The sequence below is a fragment of the Cupressus sempervirens genome, chromosome 8 (assembly GCF_028749045.1).
Source record: "Cupressus sempervirens isolate cs-2001-9-10 chromosome 8, ASM2874904v1, whole genome shotgun sequence".
Lineage (NCBI taxonomy): Eukaryota > Viridiplantae > Streptophyta > Pinopsida > Cupressales > Cupressaceae > Cupressus > Cupressus sempervirens.
Window position 1 is genome coordinate 90582123 of NC_143125.1, and position 19230 is coordinate 90601352.

The 19230-nt window shown below is 33.6% G+C and overlaps 2 non-coding genes and 1 pseudogene across 3 annotated transcripts; all 3 read right to left on the minus strand.

Annotated features, from left to right (window-relative positions):
* Positions 1-2406: 2406 nt before the first annotated feature.
* LOC149541793 (photosystem II CP47 reaction center protein pseudogene) lies at positions 2407-4415 on the minus strand (annotated as a pseudogene). The gene is made up of 2 exons (XR_016355370.1): positions 4326-4415; positions 2407-4278 (listed from the first exon to the last, which is right to left on the minus strand). The product of XR_016355370.1 is annotated as a photosystem II CP47 reaction center protein pseudogene (transcript).
* Positions 4416-10199: 5784 nt separating this feature from the next.
* TRNAW-CCA (transfer RNA tryptophan (anticodon CCA)) lies at positions 10200-10273 on the minus strand. The gene has a single exon. It is a non-coding gene; the product is annotated as a tRNA-Trp (tRNA).
* Positions 10274-10387: 114 nt separating this feature from the next.
* Positions 10388-10461, minus strand: TRNAP-UGG (transfer RNA proline (anticodon UGG)). Its single transcript has one exon. It is a non-coding gene; the product is annotated as a tRNA-Pro (tRNA).
* Between the last annotated feature and the right edge of the window lie 8769 nt (positions 10462-19230).

The window sequence follows — 19230 nt, forward strand, 5'->3', positions numbered from 1 at the left end:
GTGTTTGCCTTTTGCCCAGGTTCTAAACCTCTTATTTTTGGAAAGAAAATTGGGATAGAGACACATTTCGATCTGAATCTTTATATGACAGATCCTATAAATTGATCTGCACGGCCTAACTAATAGTTCAAGTCACACACTCCCATAATCCATTTTCTCCATTTGAGATCAGTATCTACTTCAATTCTTTGTATTAAATATACTTAATACTTAATAATACTTAATAATTGAAAGGAGAAATCCGAGAAACATGTTTTTCGCGGCAATGATCTATTAGAAAAAAAGAAAATAATAGGTTTTCAATACTGATTCAAAATGTAGATTTCCTTTTTATAAAGGACCTGAAATACCTTGTTTGCGGATCATTAGAAAATGCATTAACATAAATACAGCAGTAAGAAGGGGTAATATGAAAGTGTGTAAACTATAAAAATGAGTTAAGGTCGATTGGCCCACACTAGCACTTCCACGTAATAACTCTACCAAAGGAGTTCCTATTAACGGAATGGCCTCAGGCACACCAATCACAATTTTGACTGCCCAATAACCAATTTGATCCCATGGCAAAGAATAACCGGTTACACCGAAAGATATGGTTAATACGGCTAGAATTACACCCGTAACCCAAGTTAATTCGCGAGGTTTTTTGAATCCACCTGTTAAATAAACGCGAAATACATGTAAAATCATCATTAAAACCATCATACTTGCCGACCACCGATGGACCGATCAAATTAGCCAGCCAAAGTTCACTTCAGTCATTATGTATTGAATAGAGGCAAAAGCTTCTAGAACGGTGGGGCGATAGTAAAAAGTCATAGCAAAACCGGTAGCTACTTGTACCAAAAAAGAAGTCAGTGTGATTCCCCCTAGACAATAAAATATATTCACACGAGGAGGAACATATTTACTAGTGATATCATCTGCAATCGCCTGAATCTCAAGACGCTCTTCGAACCAATCGTATACTTTATTGAGATAGGTAAACTCAAGTCCCCCCTCTGAAAACCGTATATGAAAATTTCTTTTCATACGGCTTAAACAAGAACACTCAAATAAAAAACTTTTTTGAACAAAGTACATGGCTTGTAAAAAAAAAAAAAAAAAAAAAAGAAAAAATATTTGATAGATATTTCATTTCTTTGTATGAAGGAAGAGGATTAAGAATAATCCATGATTTCCTTCAATAACAAGAAAAAAAAATGTCATAGTGATTAATGCTCAAATTTCAAGTTGGCTCATTCTTATGCGAAATAAATCGCTATAGGCCTTTTGAACGATCTTTTATCCTATTCGTGATATGAGATAAATCACTTAGAGAACACCTAGTATAGACGATCCATAGGAATTATCTTGTCGAGATCTCAACTCAATAGATGAATCTAAACCCCAGATTTTCATTTTACCCCGATGATTTTTCTTTTCAAATTACTCAAAAGGTTTTATGGGTTATAACCTTTACATTTCATTGTTACTTACTAAACTAACTAATCAAAATGGAATACTATCTCATTCTTTGGTGAGCATCGGTATAAAGAAGAAGATAGATTTTTCAAATTATTGAGAAGCTTGGTCACGAGGTCTTAAAAACAGACATAAACCATAGTTCAGATTTTATTGAATTATATACCTCGTGCTCTGGATATTCATTATTAGAGCAATATCTAACGAGGTAGGAGAACCGTCTTTATTTTATAAAGACAACAGACCCATTTTCTGTACTAGAATAGAGATCAATTTATAACAAGTCGCACACCCATAATTCCAAAAATCCTTAAATTAAAAGAAATTACACGATCAAACTACCAGAACGTCATAACCTAAAAAAAGAAGCTATTTAACATTCTTCTTTTCTTTAGTTCTTTTTTCTTTTTGCTCGGGATTCGGGTATATTTTGTAGTTTTTCTAGACCCAACTAACTGGAATTCTGTCTAATAAAATGGAAGAATTATAAATCTCCAAGATAATAGATAAAAATATTGCGAATAGAGCCATTGCAATGCCCATAAAAGGAGTAGTTCCCCATCCGGGAGCAACTTTGCCAGATTCTGTATTAAGTGGTTTTAAATAATTTCCTACAGTAGTTTGTAATGGTCCGGTTCTGGAAGTATCATCAATGGTCTGTGTAGCCATAAAAAAAGAGTATTGGTTGAGATTTAATTAACTTTGTATACTATTATGTACATATACATACATAGGATTACCTACCAATGGAAACTGCAACCTTAGTCGCTATCTCCATATCTTGTTTACTTGTTAGCTTTACCGGTTATGCCCTATACACCGCCTTTGGACAACCTTCTGAACAACTTTGAGATCCTTTTGAAGAGCACGAGGACTAGTTGAAAAAGAAAAAAAGACCTTCCCGATCGGGAAGATCTTTTTTTTTTCTTTAAGTAAGAAAAAGGATTAGAAAAATAGTCAATTATTTTCCCCCTTTATCGGGAACTTTGGGGGGTTCCCGGAAGAAAATAGCAAAAAAAATGATCCCTAAGGTCGATACCAAAAGGAATGTATAAACCAATGCTTCCATAAATTCGATCGTAATTTATAATTAATAGAGATAGCTTTCGTACTAATTACAACATTTTGAAAAAGGTGAAATCAAAAGCAGAAGATTTTCCTGAGATGCAAATTCTCAATATTGCATTAACAAGCGGAGTAATACCATATTATACCACTTGTCTTTTAGTAGTTGGATCTCCCAATTTTTGGAATGCCCCAAATTCTACTTGAGCATCCAAATCCGGATCAATACCGGCAAAAACATCTCTGAATAGAGTTCTAGCACCATGCCAAATATGCCCAAAAAAGAAAAGAAGGGCAAATGTAGCATGCCCAAAAGTAAACCAACCCCTTGGACTACTCCGAAAAACACCATCCGATTTCAAAGTAGCACGATCTAATTCAAAAATTTCACCTAATTGTGCACGTCTAGCATATTTTTTGACTATAGCAGGATCACCAAAACTAACTCCATCAAGTTCACCACCATAGAATTCAACAGTTACACCTACTTGTTCAACACTATATTTGGATTCTGCTCTCCTAAAAGGGACATTGGCTTTCACAATTCCTTCTTCATCTACTAGAACGACTGGAAATGTTTCGAAAAAGGTAGACATACGACGTACAAAAAGCTCATGTCCCTTTTTATCTTTGAAAATAGGGTGTCCTAACCAACCAACAACAATTCCATCTCCATTGTCCATTGCACCCGCCCTGAATAACCCCCCTTTAGCTGGATTATTCCCAATGTAATCATAAAAAGCAAGTTTTTCAGGAATTTTTGACCAAGCTTCCGATAGACTTAGATTTTCAGCCAGACTGGCACGAACCCGTCGATCTATTTCTTGTTGGAAGTATCCCTGATCCCACTGGTAACGAGTAGGACCAAATAATTCGATCGGAGTGGTTGCGGAACCATACCACATTGTTCCGGCCACAATGAAAGCTGCAAAAAACACAGCAGCAATACTACTGGAGAGGACAGTTTCAATATTTCCCATACGTAATCCTTTGTATAAACGTTGGGGAGGACGAACACTGAGATGGAATAGACCTGCTAATATACCCAATATACCTGCTGCAATATGATGAGAAGCTATTCCTCCCGGAACAAAAGGATCAAAACCTTCAGCTCCCCATGCCGAATTTACAGGTTGTATTTTCCCAGTTAGTCCATAAGGATCAGACACCCATATTCCAGGGCCATACAAACCCGTTACATGAAATGCTCCGAATCCGAAACAAGCTGCTCCTGAGAGGAATAAATGAATTCCAAAAATCTTAGGCAAATCTAAAGAAGGTTTTCATGTACGGGAATCACAAAATACGTCTAGATCCCAATATACCCAATGCCAGATAGCTGCTAAAAAGCACAAGCCAGAAAACACAATATGTGCCCCGGCCACACCTTCATAACTCCAAATACCTGGATTAGATATAGTTTCTCTAGTTATACTCCATCCACCCCATGAATCCTTTATTCCTAAACGAGTCATAAAAGGTATAACGAACATACCTTGTCTCCACATTGGATCAAGAATAGGATCGGATGGATCGAAAACTGCTAATTCGTAAAGAGCCATAGAACCGGCCCATCCAGAAACTAGAGCTGTATGCATTATATGCACAGCGATTAATCAGCCAGGATCATTCAACATGACGGTATGGACACGATACCAAGGCAAACCCATGAAAATACCCCTTTATAAGAAAAAATACATACTATGTAACTTTCTCGCATTAGAGACAGATTATGCTATGAAATTAGACCTTTGTCTCAAAGGTTAACATCTATCTATTATGCTATGAAATTAGACCTTTGTCTCAAAGGTTAACATCTATCTATTTAATAAAAATCTATCTATTTAATAAAAAAAAGAGTTTTAAAAAATAGAATTGAGAAGCGGATCTATTTTGATCATTTATAGCTACCAATATACAATGTGGTAATTGGTCCCATTTGTTTTATATCTTACAAAGTATAAGTAATAAATTACTTTACAAAAGTAGGTATTTTACGAAGAAAGGCACGTCCACTTATTTGGTTCTATTACTCATTTGATCTTATAATCTATTTTTGTAATAGATAAAAAAAATACTTAATATACTTTTGATATGATAATCAACAACTTCCCCTCTCTCTTAGTACCTTTGGTGGGCTTGTTTCTTCCAGCAGTTACAATGCTTTTTCTTTACTTTTATATTCAAAATGATGAAATTTTATGAATATGATCAATCTAGGTATGTGATATTTGATTTATTATTATTATAGATCTATTCATATATGATCAATAATTCATATATGATAAATAACAAAAATATATAATGTATATGGTATCATATGTATGAGATATATTAGACCTGTGTGTGAATTTCTTACTTCTACTTCAAAATATGCTTATATAATACATTTGAATAGAAAGATTTCTTATTTTTGTGAAATGCTTATATGTATATGGCTAGTTTATGAATATAGCCAATTTATGAGAGTGACTTCTAGATGGGAGTCAAAATTTGTTCAATCCCTCAAATTAAATAGGACGTAATTTGTTATGAATCGTCGATCCAAATGGCTCTGGGTAGAACCCATAAAAGGGTCTAGAAAAATAAGCAATTTTTTTTTTGCTTGTCTCCTGTTTTTGGGTTCACTAGGATTTTTGTGGTTGGAATTTCAAGTTACCTTGGTAGGAACCTGATACCCTTATTGTCATCTCAGCAAATACTTTTTGTTCCACAAGGAATTGTGATGTGTTTTTATGGGATTACAGGTCTGTTCATTAGCTCTTATTTGTGGTGGACTATTTTATGCAATGTGGGTAGTGGTTATAATAAGTTTGATGAAAAAGAAGGAGTTGTATGCCTTTTTCACTGGGGATTTCCCGGAAGAAATCGTCGTATTTTCCTCCGATTTCTTATGAAGGATATTCAGGCGATCAAAATGGAAGTTCAAGAAGGTATATTTCCTCGTCGTGTTATTTATATGGAAATAAAGGGCCAACAAGACATCCCCTTAACTCGTACTGAAGAAAATTTGACCTTGCGCGAAATGGAACAAAAAGCTGCCGAATTAGCCCGTTTTTTGCGCATATCCATTGAAGGATTTTGAAATGAGGGGGAAAGACCATATAGTCATTTTATGTTCCACCAACACAAAATGTTACTTATGGAACCATAATATTTTTTGGCAGTTAGCGAAAACTCCACTCCATATTATTCTTTATCTATTAGAAAGGGACAAAAGGTTTTAATAAACACGGATATAACATCTCAAAAGAATACAATGAAGTAAATGACTATAGTTTTTACACCTTTTTTTACATATGCGCTTGAATAAATACATATAATAAATTTCCTATATGTATCAAAGAAAACAAAATTGATATTATTAGACTTAAACTTTCATTTCTTTTATTTGCCAATTGAAGCGATTCTTCGGGTCAAGAATTCAAAATGAAATTAGTCCAGATCCAAACGATTTTCAAGGATTTATCCTTTCTTTTTTACTCTACTTCTCACTCGGAACAAACCATCCCTCATCCGACCGAAAGATCTCTCGAGGTCGAATAATTATGCAAAAATTCTATGGATCTCATACCTCGTTCTATAATTCATACTTTGTTCAGATTTTGGGCAGAGCTAACGAGCCAATCGAGTTCGTTAACGATTCACGAATTGGAAGTTGCCAAATATAAAGAATTAGCTTCTCTACAATATCTTACATGTTTAATAGTATTGCCTTGGGGAATTTCAATTTTATTACAGAACGGTTTAGAACCTTGGGTTACAAATTGGTGGAATACTGGTCAATCAAAATTTTTTTTTGATTATTTACAAGAAGAAGACACTATAAAAAAGTTTGAAAAAATAGAGGAACTCTTCCTGTTAGAAATAATGATGGAAGATTCTTCAGAAACGCATTCGCAAGATATTCGTGTAGAAATGCAGAAAAAAATGATCCAATTAGTGAAAATATATAATCAAGATTGTATCCAAATCATCTCACATCTAATAGCAAATCTAATAGGTTTGGTTTTTTTAAGTGTTTGTCTCATTCTGGGTAAGAAGAAACTTGGCATTCTAAATTCTTGGATCCAAGAAGTCTTTTATAGCCTAAGCGATACAATGAAAGCCTTTTCTATTCTTTTAGCAACCGATCTATGTATTGGGTTTCACTCGCCCCATGGTTGGGAATTGATAATCGATTGGATCTTCAAAAATTATGGATTTGCCCATAACGAACGAATAATATCTGGTCTTGTTTCAACTTTTCCAGTCATCTTAGACACAATTTTCAAATATTGGATTTTTCGTCATTTGAATCATACATCTCCTTCACTTGTAGTAATTTATCACTCGATGAATGAATAACAAATGGTTTCTCACCCGGGCAATACTTCTTATTTTTTGGCTTTAGGTTTAATATAGTAGCAGAATTGCAAGCAGGTAACTATCATAGTTACCTACTACCATTTATTTGAAATAAAAGAATTGTAACAAAAAATTGAACCATGCAAAATAGAAAAACTTATGATGACTGGATGAAAAAGTTGATAGCTCAATCAATTTCCGCCTTAATATTGATAGATATAATGACTCGCACATCTATTGCAAATGCATATCCCATTTTTGCACAGCAAGGTTACGAAAATCCTCGAGAAGGAACTGGGCGTATTGTATGTGCCAATTGTCATTTGGCTAAAAAACCTGTGGAGATTGAAGTTCCAGAGTCCGTGCTTCCTGATACCGTTTTTGAAGCAGTTGTAAAAATACCTTATGATAAGCAAATAAAACAAGTTCTTGCTAATGGCAAGAAAGGAACTTTAAATGTAGGAGTTGTTCTTATTTTACCCGAAGGTTTCGAATTAGCTCCTCCAGATCGTATTTCTCCTGAGATTAAGGAAAAAATAGGTGATCTTTATTTTCAGAGCTATTGTCCCAATCAAAAAAATATTCTAATAATAGGTCCTATTCCTAGTCAAAAATATGGTGAAATTGTGTTTCCCATCCTTTCACAAAATCCCGCTACTAATAAAACAACTCACTTCCTAAAATATGCCATATATGTAGGTGGTAATAGAGGAAGAGGACAAATTTATCCCGATGGGAGCAAAAGCAACAATACAGTGTACAACGCTTCAGCAACCGGTAAAATAAGTAAAATTGCACGTAAAGAAAAGGTGGATATCAAATAACTATTGATAATCCATCGGACGGTCGACAAGTGGTAGACTTTGTACCTCCGGGACCGGAACTTCTTGTTTCAGAAGGCGAATTAATCAAGGCGGATCAATCGTTAACGAATAACCCTAATGTAGGTGGATCTGGTCAGGAAAATGCAGAAATAGTACTTCAAGATCCTTTACGTGTTCAAGGTCTTTTATTATTCTTAGCATCTGTCGTTTTAGCACAGATATTTCTGGTTCTTAAAAAGAAACAATTTGAGAAAGTTCAATTGGTCGAAATGAATTTTTAGGCGCATAAAAGATTTGAATCTCTATCTTATGAATGATTAGATTAATGCAATTAATGTATAATAAATACAAAATGGCAACAATAAAGTAATACTTCTCCATAATCCTTCGTTTTCCCCTTCCCTCTGTTCGAATATATTGTGAAGGATGAGGAGATATTAAATAAATATTTGCCTATTTTAATAATGAGTGATTCCGGAACAAACTTGGAGTTTTGGAGTTAATTCCCTAGTTATGCGCGATATTCAATATTAATCAATATTCATATGCATGTTATCTTTTCTCACCTTCATTTATCATATTCAAAACAAATAAACAAATAGAAGAAAGGAGAGAATCTAGTAATCTTGGCTTGCTATTTTCGCTTATTTTATAACTTATAAAAAAAACTTAATAAGTAAAGATAAAATCTTACCCTTCTTTGTGTTCAAAGAAAGGTAAGATCTTATCTTTATTTTTTAAGTTTTCACTTTTCTATCTCTTTTTTATCTCTTTTCAGAGTTTTGCTTCAATTTTTATAGTATTCCTTACATTGTCTATCTCTTATCATAATATAAGGCAGTTTTTTCGCTACGAGGAGGAACCTAAGCCGGAGTAAGAACCGTAAAAAAAAAAACCTATTAAAACAATAACGAGAATACCAGCTAAAATACCTATCAACCAAAGAGGGATCCTTCCGCCCATTTTTATTATTTCCTTTCACATTTTAAAAAAGTATTCATGAGGCATAAATAATAATACATAGAAATATTAGATCTCACCAAATTCAATTGGGTAAGAAAAAAGATTATTACTGTTCCTAATTGAAAAAGTAATTAGAGAATAGAACAACAAGTACAAAAATAAGTAACAACCCCCAATAGAGGCTAGTACGATTCAATTCAACATTTTGTTCATTTGGGTTTGATTGTGTCATAAATAGCTCCGTGATTTAGTTTATAATAAAGTTTATCGCTGTATGAACTGCATTGCTGATATTGATCCCAAGAAAAAAACCGTAAGTACAGCTAGCCCGTGAACGGCCAACCATCTAACTGTAAAAATTGGATAGCTTCTATCTATAGTCATTAATACCTCCTAAAAAGATCGAGATCTAGTAAATTCATCGAGTTGCTCTAATGAATCGAAACGGCCAGTTACCAATGGAACCTCTTGTCGGCTTTCTGTGAAATACTCATTTGGCCGAGGACTCCCGAATACATCATAAGCTAAACCCGTACTGACAAATAACCAACCTGCAATGAATAGAGAAGGTATAGTAATGTTGTGGATAACCCAGTATCGAATACTAGTAATAATGTCAGCAAAAGTGCATTCTCCCGTATTCCCAGACATGCTAAGCTCCCTATATTATTCTAAAATCAAGGGTAAATTGATCCCATGAAAGAAAGAGATCAGGAAATGGAAAACTACTGATATTTTCTACAATCCTTGCTTGATTGTCAATATGATACCAAGGGTATATTTGAAGTATATTAAGTATAGCTAGCCTGCTTCTAACATAGCAATATAATTTTACTTAATATAGAAAAGGAGTAGGATCATTAATTAAATTTCTACACAATTGGTATTTATTTTATAGGTGGGGATTTCATTTTTACTTTTTTATAATAGAATATCTTTTTATTGTATATTCCTTCTATGTTTGTTGATAACATCATTATTAGATATTCAATACTAACTTTGTATCTATTTATTGAAACTATTTTTTCTACTCCTAAAGAATAAATTGAGGTAATTGCCTGACAAAAATACGTATCAATCATTGTTTTTTTTTTATTGATTTCTTCCATGCTTACTATAATTAGTTATTTTGGTTTTTTATTAGTTTTTCTTATTTTCACCTCAGTCTTATTCATTGGGTTAAACAGTATAGAACTTATTTGAAATAGAAAATAACCTCAATAGGAATTGAGATTCCAAGTCAATTTGAGGTACTATGTAGATTAGCTATTAACCCTTACCTATTCTTTTTCATAATAAAAAAAATATGATTGAAGTTTTGTTATCCGGAATTGTGTTAGGTCTAATTCCTATAACTTTGGCTGGATTATTTGTAACTGCATATTTACAGTACCGATGCGGCGATATATTGGATATTTGATTTAGAACCATATTATGAACGGGTCTCCTACTGATTCTAAGGGATCAGATTCCATTAGCTTTTTCAGTCTAAGTGACAAGAAGATCGATCAGAAAAAAGAAAAAAAAACACAGGATCACGCTCTGTAGGATTTGAACCTACGACATCAGGTTTTGGAGACCTGCGTTCTACCGAACTGAACTAAGAGCACTTTTTCTTCTTTTTTTTTTTCTTGAAAGAAAAGATTATTTCGATGTTTCATTGAATTAAATAACTATCACTCGACTTTTTACTTTTTTTATGGAAGATTTAGCATAAAAAAGGGTAGGGATGACAGGATTTGAACCTGCGACATTTTGTACCCAAAACAAACGCGCTACCAAGCTGCGCTACATCCCTTTTAATCGTGAGTATTTTTTATTCAATATTTTATATTAAAAATATTGAATTTTGTTTTCCACATTTATCTACCTTCGCACGTGAATAGACTGTATATACGGAAGATATAATGTAAAAGATGTCTATTTATTGACAGTACTTGATTACTTACTATTACATAGTTATTACTATCATTCATATCATATTGTAAAAAAAAAAAATAATTTGTACCAAATACAAATATCTGTTTGCAGATAGTCGTAAACTACGGGTGTAGTTGACCATATGATATATCTATCATTCTTGAGAAGGAGAACTTAAAAACAATGCAAGATATAAAAACATATCTTTCCACAACGCCTGTGTTAGCTACTTTATGCTTGGTATTTTTATCCAGTTTATTAATTGAGATAAATCGTTTTTTCCCAGATGCTCTGACTTTTCCCTTTTTTTAACTTTCATTTTTTTCGCTTTCCTGCGAACCCAAAATAAAAAAATGATGTTAGATTCATTTCCTTTTCTTATTGGATAAAGAAAATTTTAGAAGGTGAGGGTGAAGTTAGGATTAAGATAAAAGTAAAAATATAGATCCAAAAGTTCCTCAAATAGTAAACTACTTGAAAATCTTAATTAAAGATTTTATTACGAGAATGAATTAAGTAATAAAATCTTTAATCATTTTTAAGACAACTTCTATCCCTTTCTCTTTCTTCTCTTTTTTTTTTCCAAATTGAAAAGAAGTACATATAATACCAAAAGTAAGTTATATGGCCAAGGGTGGAAATGTAAGAATAACGATTACTTTAGAATGTACTAGTTGTACCCAAGACAGTGCTGAAAAAAAATCAACGGGTATTTCTAGATATACGACTCAAAAAAATCGACGCAATACTCCTAATCGATTGGAATTAAAAAATTTTTGTCCTTCTTGTTCCAAGCATACCATTCATGGAGAAATCAAAAAATAGATTGAATCTAACATTTCTGCCCAGAAATAGAAATATATATTGAAGATATTGATTTCTTTATCTTTGTATATATATATATTAACAAGTCACTGTTAATATTTCTTTTCGAAATATTTTGAAACAAAATAAATAGTATTTGAAAGGTTCATAAAACAAACTATGAATAAAATGAAGCCATCTTTTCGGAATACATATAAACCATATTCTCAAAATAGATCTAATAAGTTTAGAAATAGATCTAAATTGAGAAGTAGATATAAATTGAGAAGTAGATCTAAATTGAGAAGTAGATCTAAATTGAGAAATAGATCTAAGTCATCTTTTCGAAATGCATCTAAGCGATTTTCTCCAAATCAGCATTCTTTTCGAAGACGTTTATCGCCCGGAGAGCAAATGGATTATAAAAATATTAGCTTAATTAGTCGATTTATTAGTGAGCAAGGAAAAATACTATCTCGTCGAAGGAATCGATTAACGTTGAAAAAACAACGCTTAATAGCTAGAGCTATTAAACAAGCTCATATTCTATCTTTGATACCCTTTCTTTCTTTCAATTCAAAAGTAATTAGAGCTTAAGACTCCTCCATTTAATTCGAGCTGGGATATCTAACAAAGATAGTGCAGATTTTTTTCTCTTTCTATAAATAAAATGAAATGAATTTCATTATCCAAGTCATTCCGAATTCATTTTCGTACTGTCTTTAGTTTCCCGGAAAATTTCCCCGGGAGATTGGGTGTTACTATTTCATAATATAGGAATATTTTTGAGCATCATAGAGAAGCAATTATTATTTAATACAGCTATTTGTGCAAGTGTTCTACGATTTGTAAGCAACTGCCTTTTGTATAAAAATTGTATAAATTTATTATAGGAGAATCCATTAGCACGGGATGCTGCATTAATCCGAGTAATCCACAAACGATGAAAATCTCTCTTTCGCTTAATTCTATCTCGGTGAGCGGAAACTAAAGCTCTCATTTTTTGTTGGTTAGCAGTCCTAAAAAGTTTTGAATGGGCTCCTCGAGAGCCTGATACAAATGCAAGAATCTTTTTTCGACATTTTTTTGCGATATGCCCACGTTTAACTCTGGTCATTGAAGTTGATTCTTCATAGAAGACTAATCTCTTTTTTGATCAATCATTTTTTAAGTAATATAAAACTGATTTTTCTAATGTATAAAATATACGACTCCAATGGCTTTTGCTACTCTAACCTTCCCAACCATAATTCCTTTCAGTTAGGCACCTTCCAAGTAGGCAGGGGATTGGACCTTGCATTTAAGTAATCAAAATAATCTATATACATATATATTATTATTTTCTTTTTCTCTTATGGATTTCTTCGTTTCTATGGTTATTTCTCTAACGGTAAGGTCCTCTCTATACGTCGGAGCCCTAAGATATGAGATGAGTATTTGGTAACTTGTATATTTTACCATCTCTAGCTCTACTCTTCCCCCCCGAATTACAAAGACTCTAAAGATTTATAGATACAGTAACGACATCTGTTTGTGAGAGTTCGCAAGATAGCTGACCTTTTGTCCGTTCTCGCAGCAATATAAACATAATCTTTATGTTTTTTTAAATTACTTTTTTTCCTCGCTCAATGGATTGATGACCATTCGCTACCAATGAGGAAGTGCTTTTCATCCTACGTAAAGGTGATTGGATTTGCATCAATTTAAACCAGAAATTTCATTTTCCCTGGTACAAGGAAACTGATAGATCTGTACTTTTTCACAAAAGAAAACTATTGTTCAATTTCCTGGTCCGTTTCAGCTTCTGATCCAAACGAGTCGCACATACACCCTAGCGCATACTCCCTTCCGTTGAGGACATCCTCGAAGAGCAGGAGATTTTTTTCTTTTTCTTATCGGCTGTCTCGCATTTCTAATAAGTTGTTGAATAGTCGGCACTTTAATTCTATTTAGCGTTACTGGTTTAGACTATATCTAAACCATTATTAACTTTCGTATTGGATTCATACATACGTTTAATGGTAGCATCTTTAGTCAGAATGCTTTATTATGACATTAAGTTTTTCCGTACAAGTTCTATATTACCATTAGAAACAACGAATAGAGTGGTCATATAAAATATTATGTCCTATCCAACAAACTCAAAATTATTCTTCTGTTGCAATCTAAGCAGCAAATGATGAACGTCTTTTTCTTCAATTAAAATTAATAATAGATAGAGAGTAGACAAAACAAAATCATGAAGGATTATTATAACATCCAATTTGTCCTGTAAATTAGAATTTGTATAATACCTATACAGCTTCTTATTTCTTCGGAAGAAGAAGATGATATGTAGCTTTTTTGATGTATGTAAATAAGTAAGTAAGTAAGTATGTAAGTAAGTATGTAATGAGCTTGAATTTAACGGGCATTCCAAGAGTTCCATATCTGAGGAAAAGAAAAAAAGGAAAAAAAGGAGAAAAAGGAGAAGGAGAAAAAGGAGAAAAAGGAGAAAAAGGAGAAGACTACCAAAATGAAGAAGAAGACCAAAACCCAGAAGACTACCAAAATGAAGAAGAAGACCAAAACCCAGAAGACTACCAAAACGAAGAAGAAGACCAAAACGAAGAAGAAGACCAAAACCCAGAAGAAGACCAAGAAGACCAAAACCCAGAAGAAGACCAAAACGAAGAAGAAGACCAAAACCCAGAAGAATACCAAAACCCAGAAGAAGAAAAACCAAACCCAGAACAAGAAAAACCAAACCCAGAAGAAGAAAAACCAAACCCAGAAGAAAGCCCAAACCCAGAAGAAAAAACACCAAAAAAAAAAAAAAACCAAAAAAACTCCAAGAAGAGGAAATGTGGGTGGAAATATATTACAGACTCTTTTTTGGAAGATACCTTTTTTTAGCTAGAGCGCTAGAAAAACAACTTGCTGACCAAATAATTAAATGCATGATTTATTTAAATCAAGAAGATAAAACAAAAGACTACATGTTTTTTATTTCCTGTCGAGGTGGAGGAATGCTACAGGGAATAGCTATTTATGATGTTATGCAATTCGTAATAGGGGAGGTATATACAGCAGGCTTCGGGTTAAATGCTTCAATGGGAGCTTTCCTTCTACACGGGGGGGGGCATTTACTAAACGAGTATTAAGCGAAAATGGTCATATGATGATTCATCAACCTCATATGTCTCCTTATGATCATCGTCGCCACGACGAATCCGGCTCCGATGCAGAGTTTATGAGCCTATTGCGGACTTATATTTTGGAAACTTATATAAGAAGGACAAGGCAAGAACCCGAACTAATTGAATGTCTCTTAGAAAGAGATATTTTTCTAGAACCAGAGGACGCAAAAAGTGTTTGTCTTATCGATGAAATAGGCGCAGAAGGAATGGCAAATCTATGGTCTTTTTTTGGCAATTATAATTATCATGAACGTAAAATGCGTTATAGCAATGATGATAGATATGATCATATCTATCATATTGGTCAGGACAATGATTATAGTGAGGATAATCATCAAATTGGTCAGGACAATGATTATAGTGAGCATAACTATCAAATTGGTCATGATGATGACTATGAAATTGGTCATGATGATGACTATGAAATTGGTCATGATGATGACCATGAAATTGGTCATGACAATGATGAAAGTTTTCATCATCATCGTAAAGACCCCAAGGATCGTGAGTATCCTACTAGGCCTTCCTAGCCTGAGCAGCCTTTATCCCCTCAAAAGTTAGTTATGGGTTTCAGAGCAGAAGGATTTGAACCTACGACCTCCACCATCCCCAAGTGGCACGCTACCAAACTGCACCATACTCCATTATAATGACCAACATCGAAGTTGGGACAACTAGGCTATTCTTGTTATTAGCAGTCTCGCAAACAAGGATAGTCAAATATAGGTCAGATAGAATATATTAGATATATGAGAAAAAAAGCCGCCATGGTGAAAATGGTAGACACGCTGTTCTTAGGCAGCAGCGCTAGAGCATCTCCGTTCGAATCCGAGTGGCGGCATTATTGTTTAATAAAATACTATAGTTTAGTATCCCTTCCATATCTAATATCTATAGATATCTATTATATATGGAGTACCTATATAATAAATGACTATCATTGTTCGATCTATGTCAATATGATTTATTACATATCAATCGATTTTATCTTTTTCTTACGAAACGAATCCTATATTAAAATGAAAAAATAAATTGGTTTATTATGATATTTATAACTCTAGAACATATATCAGCTCATGTCTCTTTTTCTCTTACTTTTGTGATTACTCTTATTTATTCGGGAACCTTAATTTATAAAAGTGAAAAACTAAGTAATTCAGGAGGAAAGGGCATGATAGTGACGTGTATTTGTATAACGGGAGTATTAGTTTCCCGTTCGCTCTATTCGGGGCATTTACCGTTAAGTAATTTGTATGAGTCATTCATGTTCCTTTCATGGACTTCCTCCATGATTCATATAGTTATACAAATACGGGGCCAGTATGCTTGGTGGTTAGGTGCAATCACCGCGCCAAGTGCTATGTTAACTCATGGTTTTGCTACTTTAGGTCTTTCGGATAAAATGCAAGAATCTGCAATGTTAGTACCTGCTTTACAATCTCATTGGTTAATGATGCATGTAAGTATGATATTGCTCAGTTATGCAACTCTTTTATGTGGATCCCTATCATCCATATCTTTATTGGTTATTGCGTCCCAAATAAATCAAAAGATTTTTCTTAATGTGAAAAATTCTTTTTTCTTCAATAAAAATTGGTATTCACACGACCAAGAAAAAAAAGAATTGAAACAGGCTTTTTACCTTTCACTTAGAAATTATCGTAAATGGGTGTTTACTAACCAATTAGATCAATTAAGTTATCATACTATTAGTCTAAGATTTTCTCTTTTAACTATAGGTATACTTTCCGGGGCAGTATGGGCCAACGAAGCATGGGGATCTTATTGGAGCTGGGATCCAAAAGAAACTTGGGCATTAATAACTTGGATTCTATTTGCAATATATTGACATACTAGAATAAACAGGGGTTGGAAAGGAAAAAAACCGGCGATTGTTGCTTCTGTAGGATTTATTCTAGTTTGGACATGTTATTTAGGCGTTGATTTATTGGGAATAGGCTTACACAGCTATGGCTGGTTGCTTTAGTAAGTTACTAAAGCAACCAGCCATATAACTGATTTTTACCTTCTTGAAGACTTCCAATATTCAACTATAGTCACATAAATTTGATATGCCTTTAAAACTTTTGTAATCAAAGAAAAAAACTTCATCCAACGACTGAAACGTCTAGGTTTTTCTAGCTTAGCTAATAGCCCGTCTATTATATCTCTTAGGAAACTTAGAAAATTGACGAGTTTCACTCTAATTTCATTTATAAGGTTTGTTAGAAACCTCATAAAGTTGATACGTTGAGTTTCCAACTTATTTATGAGCGGATCTATCAATTTTCTCAGTTTCTTTTTAAGCGTATTTAGAAATCTTTTCAATTTAAGTTTAAGTTTAGAAAAAAGTTCTCTCATTGATTTGATAATAAAATCTTTAAGCGAACTTATCCGTTTGATAAGAAAAGCTCTAAGTTTAGACAAAAGTGAACCTATCCATCCCCTAATAGAATCTCTAAGCGAACTTATTATTTTTCTGAGTATCGTAAGAAGTTCATTGTACGGGGAGGGGTCAGAAGGAAGGGACGAACTTATGCTGCAAAAAGAGTCTTCTTTTTTATGCTTTACTTCATTTAGAGCTTCGTTTTGTCCAGCAACCGGCGACTGTTTCGTACCCAATAAACTTTTGGCATGATTTCCAAATTTTTTAACAATCTCTCTTATCGAAATAAAACTGTGCTTTAGCCTTAGAAAATACAAATTACTTTGAATATGTTCCCAATGATCTATTTTAGGATACATGCGTACCCTCAACATAGCAGATCGACTACCATTATTGGTATTCCACCAAAATCTATTCATGCAAATAAGATCTTCGAATCGATAATGAGGCCAAAGAAAATGTCTTATCTTTTGCCTTGTATCTACGATCAGATGTTCATTGTTTTTCATTAGACCTTGGTCATTTAGTATCTCTTGACTACTTAATCTTACACTCTCATCCAAATGGTTTTCCAGATTCAAAAGATTCAAAATTCGAAATTCTCTACGACGTCTTGGAAGAAAAAGATCTTCGAAAATGAAAGAACTTGAAATCTTTTCATTTGTTCTTCGTCGTTGAGATCTATCAAAAATATTGACATTAATCTTTTTCTTCTTTAGTTTGAATAAAAGACTTGCAATTTTATATACAAAGAATCAGTCATCAAAGTACCTCGGTACAAGTGGAATAGATCTTCGGGCTGCCTCGCAAAAAATTCTACGTATATCATTATGTTTCGGGAAGACACTTTTGAGATACAATACAGTATCCAATAATTCAAAGTCAAGATCTCCCTTTTCGGCATATGGAAAAACTAAGTTAGCTGCCGCAGTTTTGCTGCCTAATTTTTTCTTATCAAAAAAATGAGCCGCATGTTTGAACTTGTGAACCCAAGGAGTTAGCGGCAGTTTTTCGAGCTCGAATTTCATTCTCCAAGTATAAATATTTTTGGCCATTTCTCGATAGGCTAATTTGTCTTTTTCTAATTGTGGTTCCACTACTTCTTCTCCCCTAAGTTTTATCTCCTCCTTTAACTCTTCGTTCCTTGCAAGGCATTTTGCCTCCCGTTGGAAGCGTTTCTGTTCTTTCAGATATTTAGTTTTGGCAGTTCTGAAATCTATCTCTTGTTCATCGGCTTTCTTGGGTTTGGTCTTGGTTTTGGAAGGTTTGTCTACTTCGTATGTCTCATCCAATTTTGATTTAACCCAGTCCCATGCTTTCTTATCACCCTGTGACGCTTTATTAGCATCTTGTCTCAAAAAAATCTCCTTTATTGCTATTCGGACTTCTTCTTTTTCTCTATTGATTAGATCAATATTTCTTTTTGGATGATAAATATCACAGAGGTCTCGAACTAGAAAATCTCTCGATTTTTTTGATCTTTTCGAATTCGAAGATTTACGTTTCCGACTTAATGCGATCAATTTACGTCTCCTCTCTTCTCTTTTTTTCTCTTTTTCTTTTTCGGTAGCTATTTTTGCTAGTTGTCTAGCTCTCTGTTCCTTGAGAAGTCTTTTCTTTGCTTCCCGCCTTCTTTGCTTCTTATTTATTTCATCTTCTACTTTGAATGCGCTTGTCAATCTATCGACTTCTTCTGGAGAAGTGGCCGCCTCTAATTTTTTGCGCCGTGTTTCTCTTATTTGAAGTCTCTCCTCTTTTTCGTTTTCTTCGGGCCTCCTTAATTTCTTGTCGAGCCGCGGCTTTTCTTTGCCTTTCCTCTTCTTTCTTTCGAAGACTTTCTATAACGAAAGCATCAACATCAAAATCTTTTGGTATTTGGATTTCTCGAAATTTCCACATGTGTTTAATCTGTCTTCTTATGATATTCGAAGGAAAAACGTCACCAAGTTTTTTTGCTTTTTTTATTTTTTTTCTAATATCTGGGAACAACCAGAATTGGAATTTGTAATATCGACTTTTCTTGTAATACTTTTTTTTAGTTTCCGCGCAAAATTTATCGACAGTCATCTTTTTCTTTTTGGGTTTGGAAGAATCACAATTCTTTTTTTTCTTTTTGGAAGAAAAAAACTTTTTCCAAGAAGAATCATTTTTCTTCTTCTTCCTCTTCTTCTTCTTCTTGCAAAAACTGGGATTTTGAAAATTAGTAATAGCTTGATAATCCGGTTCCGGTATATATTGAATTGCGGGTCCATGATTATTCTCTTTCATATGATCCAGA